Source organism: Pogona vitticeps, chromosome 4 (genome assembly GCF_051106095.1).
Source record: "Pogona vitticeps strain Pit_001003342236 chromosome 4, PviZW2.1, whole genome shotgun sequence".
Classification (NCBI taxonomy): Eukaryota; Metazoa; Chordata; class Lepidosauria; order Squamata; family Agamidae; genus Pogona; species Pogona vitticeps.
The window spans coordinates 207,989,541-207,999,138 of record NC_135786.1 but is presented as its reverse complement, the minus strand read 5'-3'; positions in this window follow the sequence as shown (position 1 = coordinate 207,999,138).

Here is a 9,598-nt window from a genome sequence, read left to right as displayed (position 1 = left end):
GGAAGCAGTGCCCTCATTCTCCTTTCCGCCCCCAACTCTGGGGATGGAAATGTGAATAGTCAGATTTGCAGGTCCGGGCTGATTTCACCCTTCCTTGGACCTTGGCTGTACCTCACTATTTTTCTCAGGAAAAAAGGGTGGTGGCCAATTGTACCCTGAAACATTTGGAAATTGTGACTGCCCACTTAAAGGAAGCAGTTGCTTCTCTAAGCAGGCAATAGAAACAAAGTCAGTTTTGCTCCTGCCCCCAGCCCAGTTATTGGCATGAAATAGCTTTTTAAAAAAATCTACACACAATTATCTGGAGGTGCAGTTGGCTTTTTATATTGATTTATTTTTTTCCTGCCAGGTAGGTGGGGCTCGTCAGCCATGGAAGGCAGCCCATCTAGGAGAAGGAAAGCTCCGATTTCAAACCTCCACTGCCTTGTGGCTATATCCACTCATGGAAAAGGCTTCAGGAGTTAACCTCGAGGCAAAATCCGGAGCTGGAGTCCCGAAGGCAGCATGTGTCGTTCTGCCAACTCCTGCGACGTTGCTGGAACCAGTTGTATTGGCTCTTGCCTTTCCATTGGACCATTTCAGCAATGTGGAGAGGGGGGATCTGCTGCTTGGGTAACAGCCTATCCTCCATACTATCTTACCCGGGCTTCATGCTCTGGAGAGGACACTCCTCAATTCAGAGCATGTTACCATAGTCTCTCGAGACTGAAGGATGCCTATGCTATTTTTTTTATGGAGGGTATCAGGGGAGCCCTGGTATGTGAATCTGGGAGCCCTTTAAGACTACAGTACATGCACCTTTCACCGAGCTGTGCTCTGCATCACTGAAACACCTTTTTATTAACTCGTCTTTATATTTTACAATAAAACAAAGCACTACATCTTACTTGCAACCCCTTGGTGGCTGTTTTCCTGTTGCGTAGCATCTCCTTAATAATGGGAGGGAAATCACAGTCAGCAGCAGATTGCCTCTAATTAAATCTCTTTTTTGATTTAGGATGCAACATGATAGGAGCCAATAATTCTATTCATTAATGTTTAGATACAAATGTTGGCGAAATGCTTCTGTCCAATTAAAACAGTCCTGTCTTCCTGGCCTGACTCACTGGCTTCAAGGCTATTGTTTGGATCAGAGTGGGCAAAATCAGATACAGTATACAAATTGGCTCTTAAGGGTTTGAAAATGTCAGTCACTTGAACTGCTTCAAGAACAATGAAATCTCCAAAGCTGAGATTTTCATAAATATCTTCAATTTTGACATATACACAACAAACTGTGCCTAGGTGTGAAAACAAATTGTGAAAGCTCAAAAAGGCAGGCATAGCTAAAGGGCAAATTGCCATTCTCTATGCAGCACAAAATGGTGTAGATCAAAGCACATAAAAGAACATAAGAAACAGCTTTTCAGAAAGATTGCTGTCTCCTGGGCAGATATATCCCAATATGCACAGACCAGAAAAACCTCCATTATTACTGAGTGATTTCCTGTTGAAAATAATCAAATGCTTTCTCCATACTTTAGTTATCATCAAGAAAATAAATGTAACCTTTTTCAATCCCTGCCGAAAAATGTGTGAACAAGTAGGTCGATCAAAACATTTTTCCTGCTGCTCAGAGACTGTTGTTGTGCTTGTACAAGCATTAATGTTTATTTAGACCTATTGCTATCAAAGAAAGAAAACAGCAACCCAAGAATCATAGAATCATCATAGGGTTGGAAGGAACCTTGGAGGTCTTCTAGTTCAACCACCTGCCCAAGGCGGGAGACCTCAGACTATCCTGGACCTCATACCATCCCGGACAGATAGCTGTCCAAACTTTTCTTGAAAACCTTATGAATTATCTTAAATTACATAAGCTGTTTCAACAGTCCACAGAAAAGTCTCTAAGGATCATTATCTTTGTCATCCCTGGTATTTGGAATTCTGGTTCTGATACTAATGGCTGTTAGCCCAGCAGAATGGGAAGGTCATGTACCAAGTGGAATGATTGGCAGCATTTTCTTACTATAGTTGAGTGTTGACAGGTCTCAAAGTCAACCTAAGGAATTGTTCATTGCAATTCAGTGTATAAGTTGTTACAGAATCAGAATTTAGCCAAGCAACATGTAACAAAGGAACACAGCTGAGTTAATTGAGGCAGCTGTGGGACAACCAATTTGATTGGAGAAACCAAGGATAAAACTAGCCAAGCTTACAGACACAAACTGTTGGGTAGTTGGGATGGTTGTATTGTTGTGTTGCTGGTGGTTGTGTTGTTGAGAGTTGTATATACTGCATCGCTAGATGAAGACTTGCCATATTGCAAGAAGAAGGTCCTGGAGGAAGACTATCTCCGTGGTGAGAGGAGAAGACTTCGTGGATGCTGGACTATTTATATTGGTAACAATCTTTGGTTACTGAAAACTGTAATTTACTATTGCTAACTGAAGAACTATTGTGAATGACCAGGACTGTATAAAGACCAAGAGAAGTTGTATTTACCCCTGTATATATGGACTTTAATGTAAATAATACTATCAACACTACAATAAGTGTCTGTTTGGTTTCATCTCTGAGCAGTTCACTTCACCATTACGCCCCCTGGCGTAGTCTGGTAACGCAGCACCTCTGTCAAGTGTTAAGGAAAGTCATCATTTTGGACTGCAAATTCCAGAAACCTCAGCAGAAGGGCTGTTGACCCTACTGGCTATGGCTCCAAAAAAGGAATTTCTTTGTGATTCTTCTGTAGGAAATTTCTGAGGAAATTCTCAGCTTTTTCTTGGATTTTTTTTTCAACCTGAGATTCTTTGCATTTTATATTTGAGTATGTTTTGATAAATTCTTCAAAAATGATTTCCATTAATTTTTTCCCTGTTTGTACAAGGCAAATTAACAACTACAGCTATTCCTAGGACAGCAATAACCCACGTTGTACTTTTTGGTAATTGAAAAATTTCTACCCCCTCCAAGCTATGCAGTAGAATACAGATTCACAGAGGAGAAGAGCTACAAGTTTCCCAGAATCCACCCTTTTTCATTAATTGGCATTTAATGTCTCAATCACTCACTCTGAGACATTGGTAGGAGAAAGAATAAAAGACATTTCTTTACTTACAGTTGCTTGAACTTAAGACTTGTGTGTACTGCTTTTTTTATTGCTCATATACTTAGGAACCAAACAAACAGATCAACAGCAAACAAACAACTGCCAGCAACAATAGAAAGAGGGGGGAAAATACTCAGGAGAGAGGCAAGACTCTCTTTGAATTCAAAAGCTGGAAGGAACAATTGATTAATGCTCCCAATCACATAAACCAAAGGCAGCATGCAAGGTTGCAAATAAAATTCTGTAGTATCATTCTACCATATAATGAGTGTCTCAGAAAACATGAAAACATTAAAGTAATCAAAATTCAGGGTTTTCAGAAAGGAATCAACTATTTTTAATTTCTCCCTCTTCCTTCCCTTCCCTTCCCTGTGAAATAGCAAGTTCTTTCCATCCAAACTATGATTTTTTTCACATTTTGATAATTAGAAAAGATGAATGAAACTCATATTCTCACCCATACCCTAATTACAGACAACTTTATTCCATGATTGTAATAGGTTAACAATTTTTAGCTTTAGTCCTCAGTAACTGTTCTCCAAAGTAATACATTCTTATGTCTCTTCATTCCCCCCCACCCTCCGCCTATCCTGTGGATTAAATTAATTCATTTGACAGATTTATCAATCTTGGCAAGTGGAATGTAGAAGGATTTTTTTACTAGGAAATCTTGCCCATTTTAACAGAGACATGACATTTTCAAACACGTATCTGATTTTTTTTTTGGCTTGTCTAGATAGGATGCAGAGCACAAGTGTTATTTCAGAGATAAATCTCTTACACTCATGTTAGCCGTGACTGAGATGCTTCCAAAGTGAATCTGGTGAGCCATACGTTGATTTTATTGTCAAATTTAGATGCTGATGACTGGCATCTATTGAAGAAGCTTTCCTGTACCAACCCCCCCCCCATGGTAAAATTGGTTTATAGCTCTTCCTTAAATACACACACAGTTAAGTCTATGTATTTCAACATGGACCTCTTCTAAAATTAATGTTTTATTAGAAAGAAATACACAGGCGATTTCATAGCAATTAGCTGCTGAATAAATTTACAGACTTACTAAGACTGAATTCCCAGCGTGCTATGACTGCCACAAGTTTGCAGAAATCTAATTCAGTACAATGTCTCATACCCTATTTCAAGTGAGGCATGAAATCTAAAAATCCCTCCCCAACAATCTTCATAAACTGTAGGCAGAGTTGATAGAAATATAATCAGTGTATATTTTTTAAAGCATTAAAAATGTTTTCTAGGTTCTTAATCAAACCAACTCTTCAGTCATCTTTACAAGCAGATCTATTAATCTGTTCGTGTGTCTGCAGGACTTTGGCCTCAGCTGGAATGGTTGTTGGCAATGTGTGAATGTGTTATAATTCCTGCAAATGTGTGGAGCCCCCAAAGAATTCATTTGGTGCCTGTCTAGAAAATATCACTGGCGTGAAGATGATTAAAGCATGCATATCCTGTCTATTAAGATACTTCCCATTAAGGGGCATTCACAGTACATTAGATTATCCATACAAGAATCACCATAGTAATTGTTCCTTAAGGGGTTTTATCCAAAAGTTAATTAGATTGCTACCAGTAAATGTATGAAGACTCAAGTTACAGACTGACAAGAATGTAAGAATTATTAAAATATGTTTTTATGACTTCTAGTTTAGAAATATCCTGACGTGGTTAGAGGCTATCTGTGATTAGAAGCGGGTTTGTGCAAATATCCTTTGTTTTATGGGTAATTACCCATTTTAATGGATGTTCTACATCTGCTTCCACATCTCTGGAATTACATGGATGTAACCCAGAAAGGAAGGGATGGAGGAGGAGGAGGAGGAGCAGGAACTGGTATGATGTAGTGGTTAGAATATTCGACTGGGACTTGAATCCCATTCAGGCTTTCCATGAAATGTAAAGATAAACATAAAGACGGGATAGTTGAATATGTTGTATTGAGCTCACTGATGAAAAAGTTGCAGATAAATATAAAAACTTTTCAGATTTTGAGTTAAGGGAAGCAGGGATCAGGCTTCACTATCCCCTGTTCCCTCTTGTTGCTGATTGGCATGACTACAGCTTCAATGAACAGTTTTGCTTTCTTAACCCCACTTCCAGACTGGCATGTTTAGATCCACCAAGATTTTTATTCAAACCCAATGAAATAATAATTAATAAAATTAATTAACGAGCAACGACTGTCCCATTTCTGCTACTCCAGAGCAGTTTGGTTTAGGTTTCTGTCATACAGGTAAGGCTCAAGAGGTAACTGTCCAGAAAGATGGGTACAACATGAGCAGCACTGGGAGGAAGAAAGTAAATTTGGGTCAGGAAGAGAGCTGCAGAATTGAACAAGGAGCTTGGCTGAGGCACTGTCCTTGAGGAAGTGTCGTGCTGGCAACTATCAAGGCCTAGCAGACTTTTAAATTTTACTTTGGATTCCCCCATGATGACGATTTAGACAGACACCAAGTAGTGGGATTCAAAATTTTCTTCTCTGAGGAAATCTCATAAATTTTGGGATCTGGGTCCGGCCAACAACAAAATGAATTATTTCTTAAATGTGGTTGCTGTCATATAGTCCTGAAAAGCAGTTGCTTTACTGCTTTGCCAGGATATCACCTCAGTGCAAACATCAGGCTGTATTAGTTGCTTTATGTAACAGCCAGAATCCTATTTGCGGTTTTCACTTACATAAGGAAAATTCGATAAATTGAACACATGGTCAGGGAAACAGCCAGCACCTCATTAATGAGTCACAATTTGCCACCAGAACTTCTCTTATGCAAGCATAAATTGACAAAAGGATTCTGACCAATGTAAAACAGGGTAGTTCTTGGCTTTGAATCCTATTGTACATTTTTGACAATATAACTCCATCGGAATAACCTTGAGTTCCAAATTGCCACAAGATGTTAATAGTGACATTTCATCTCACACACTGAGTCACCTAACTGGTATGTAACAAGAAATGTCTATACTAACTTCTTAATTTGTCTCAACCTAGCACTGAAAATTAAATTGGTAATGTCACAAGTTAACAAGATACTGGTCAATGGTTCTCTACAGGCCCAAGAAAATCAGTTATTATTCAGTTGTGTAATTTACAGCTGGATTGCTCAGTGGTTTAGGTGTCTGGCTGCAGAGCCAGATGTTGGGAGTTCAGTTCCTGATTGTGCTTCCTGTAAATAGAGGAAGCTTGTGTGCCCTTCAGAAAACTGCACAGTTCCAGTATGCCCCCAGAAGACAGGAGTGGTAAACCACTTCTGAGTTCTCTGTACCTGGAAAACCCTGAAAAAAGATAACCATAAATCAGAATTAACTTGAAGGCATGTGATGATTATTATTCTTTTAGGTACAATGCAGCAATTGGTATTTGTTATCTGGTTCCTAGTATATAATTCTACTTTCTGATGGTCATTATCTCGACCAAGATGCTAGACACTGCTCATCAGTTAAAATGAGAGAAGATATTGGTATCATTCTGCTATTAGCATTTGTAAACAACTCATCAGCATGTTCACTTGATTTATTAGTTCAGGATTTTTATATACATATGTCATGATTTTCCTAGTCATTTAAAAATACAATTCTGAGTAACTGCTAGTTCTGGCTGCTTAGTTGCTTGTTGAAGCGGATGAGGACTGTAAAATAAATTGGTTAAGCCACTTGATGAATAGAATATGTAAGGCATACATATTGTCTGGAGCTGGATATTCAGGGTGGTGTAATGAGTAGAGTATTTGACTATGACTAGGTTCAGACCCATACTCATCCATGATAAGTAGTGAGTGATCTTCAGCTAGCCACTAGGCCTCAGCTCAGCCTACCTCGCAGGGTTGCCATGAGAAATTGTGAGGACAAAATATTCTGCACAGAGCTCTTTGGAAGAATGGAGAGATATGAATGCAATAAATAATTTGATGGAATTAGAGATGGGAGAATCTGTCAAGCTCAGTTCACCTAGGTTCTTCCCCACCGCCCACTAAGCTAATTCCATTCTAGTCTCTGTCAGACTGCACATTTTTCCTCCGCATATACATTTTTTAAAATGTGTTTTTGTGCACATTTATAAATATATGTGACTTGTACATACAGTATTTTAAAAGTGTGTATTTTTGTGTTAACTTTTCCAAATGTATGCATTTTTCCATCCAGTTAAGTAAAGTGCTTTTAGGTGCATTGAGAAAAATATGCATGTTTTTATCAAATGTTCAGGTTTTTGTTGCGCTTCTTCAAACATGTGCATTTTCTATATGTATTAACTTTATCTGTATTGCATCTAAAACTTTGGAAAGATATCTATGCATAGGCAAAATGTCTTCTAGTCCATATTTAGGTTTGGGAAAAGCAAATGTGATAACTTCGCTTTGAAAATAATTCCTCACCGTATTGTATATTAGAACATTATTTCACTTCCTTTTTTGTGCTTCGCTTGGGTTAGATGAATACACCTCATTCTTAAAGACAGATTTATGCTGACATTTAGCTGATGCTGCTCCATAATATATCATGCATTTTCACTGAGTTTATTATCCAGCTGAATAAACTAGTTGAGTTATCATTACACGATTGGAAATATAATTCTCAGCAAGGCTTCTTCTCCAAATGCATTCCCTTCTAAATAAGATGTGCAGTGTCTTCAGATAAATGTGCAAAAACCAAACCAGAACAGAACAAACAATGACACAAAGAAACAAACAAAAAATAAAAACAAGACCTACCAAAACAAAATGCAATTCCAGGGTAAAAATAATGCAGAGCAAATATGGGTCACCCACAGGGTGGAGCAACCAGAACAGATCCTTTATGTTCCTTTTGGTGTTCACAGGATTAATCAATTTTTTACTCAAAGATGTCGAGCAATCTGAACTGAAGAAATGGAATTTGAAAAGACTGAGCTGTTGGCTCCAAAGTGAGAAGGTGAACGACAGCTGAAACTCCCCACAAAATGCAAGGCCTTCCAATTGCTGTAGTACTACGGAGAACTCGGATGGAGGCATCTGCATGCTGTGTATCTCCTTGCAAATGTTCCACTAGCCATTTTGTGCAGGTACTGTACAAGGTGCAGGTATCAAGTGAGATAACAATAGTCTGACATGACAGTGGAAATTTACAAGGCAGCAAAGAGAGAAAGAGAGAAAAGCACTCCCTTCACCTTCACAAGCCTAGAAACTATAAACAAACAAAGAAACAAACAAACAAACAAATAAAATATTGTAACTTTTTCTGGTCAGTTTCACTTTGTGAAAGAGAAAGTGCTTTACCCCTGTCTTTCTCTGCTGGCTCCTAAATTTCATGTCAGACTATTGCTATTCCACTTGGAAATAATTTTTTTAAAAAAAATTAAAAACAACTGCACAACAGTAGCACTAAGTGGCTGCGGGAGGCAGCCAGTGCAAGGGTGAGCGGGACAGGGCCTCAAATGCAACGATTCTGAATAGATTACAACATTGAAAACACGGTCTGCAAACATTCTGGTTAATGACATTATTTAAAATCTCATGTGTAGTTTCCCCAAGAGGTTTTAAGCCCCTATGTTTTATTGGAGTGATATTTTTCTAAGCTATACAAAAAACATGTGTCTGAAGTTTCAGGGAACTACCAGGCTTTCCTGCATGTGTATTGTGCATGCACAATAATCATACAATTAAAAAAATTATCCAGGAGGGGAGGGGAGAGAATTGGTGAGCCCCAGCATTTGGGCCCAGTGCTCTACCTGGAGCAAAGCAGAGAGTGGTGTGCTGTGATTCACAAGCCTTTTTTTTGTACGACTCCTGGCGAGAGTGGTGCATAGTCTTGGAGGGAGACCTCTTTGTGGGCTGGTGGTGAGCTTCCAAACTCCCCAGCAGCTGGATAGGGCCTGGAAGAGCTCTCCATGCATTCATGCATATAGGTAAGGTTTTGCAGGGTGGGAGCTCTACAGTGGGGTCTTGACTTGAGAACTTAATCCGTATTGGAAGGCGGTTCTCAAGTCAAAAAGTTCTCAGGTCAAATCTGCATTTCCCATAGGAATGCATTGAAAACCATTTGATCCGTATTTGCTCTTTTCCGTCCATAGAAACTAATGGGAAGCTGCTATTCCGCCTTCGACCACTAGAGGGGGATATTTTGTTTCTTTTTTTCTTAGGTCAAGAAAGGTTCAGGGAAGGCAGGGAAAATACAGTCCAGGCAGTACCAGGCAGTCTGAAGACTGTCTCCCAATCCACTCTCTAAACGCTGGGAGGAGTGAGGAAGCAGACAGGCACTCTTTTCACTGGCCAACAGTTAACTGAAAGTTCACATTTTGCGCTTTCCCTGCCTCCCACGTGGTTTTTTTTTCAGTTCTGAACTCAAATCTAAGTACTTAAGTCAAGTCAATATTTTCCTATGAGAGTGGTTCTTAAGTCAAAATGTTCTTAACTCAAGCCGTTCTTAAGTCAAGACCCCACTGTAGTTTGAATGGCAGTGACTGCTGAAGCTGCTGATCACATTTTGTTGCCTGCCTGGCCACCATATATTATCTGGTTCTAT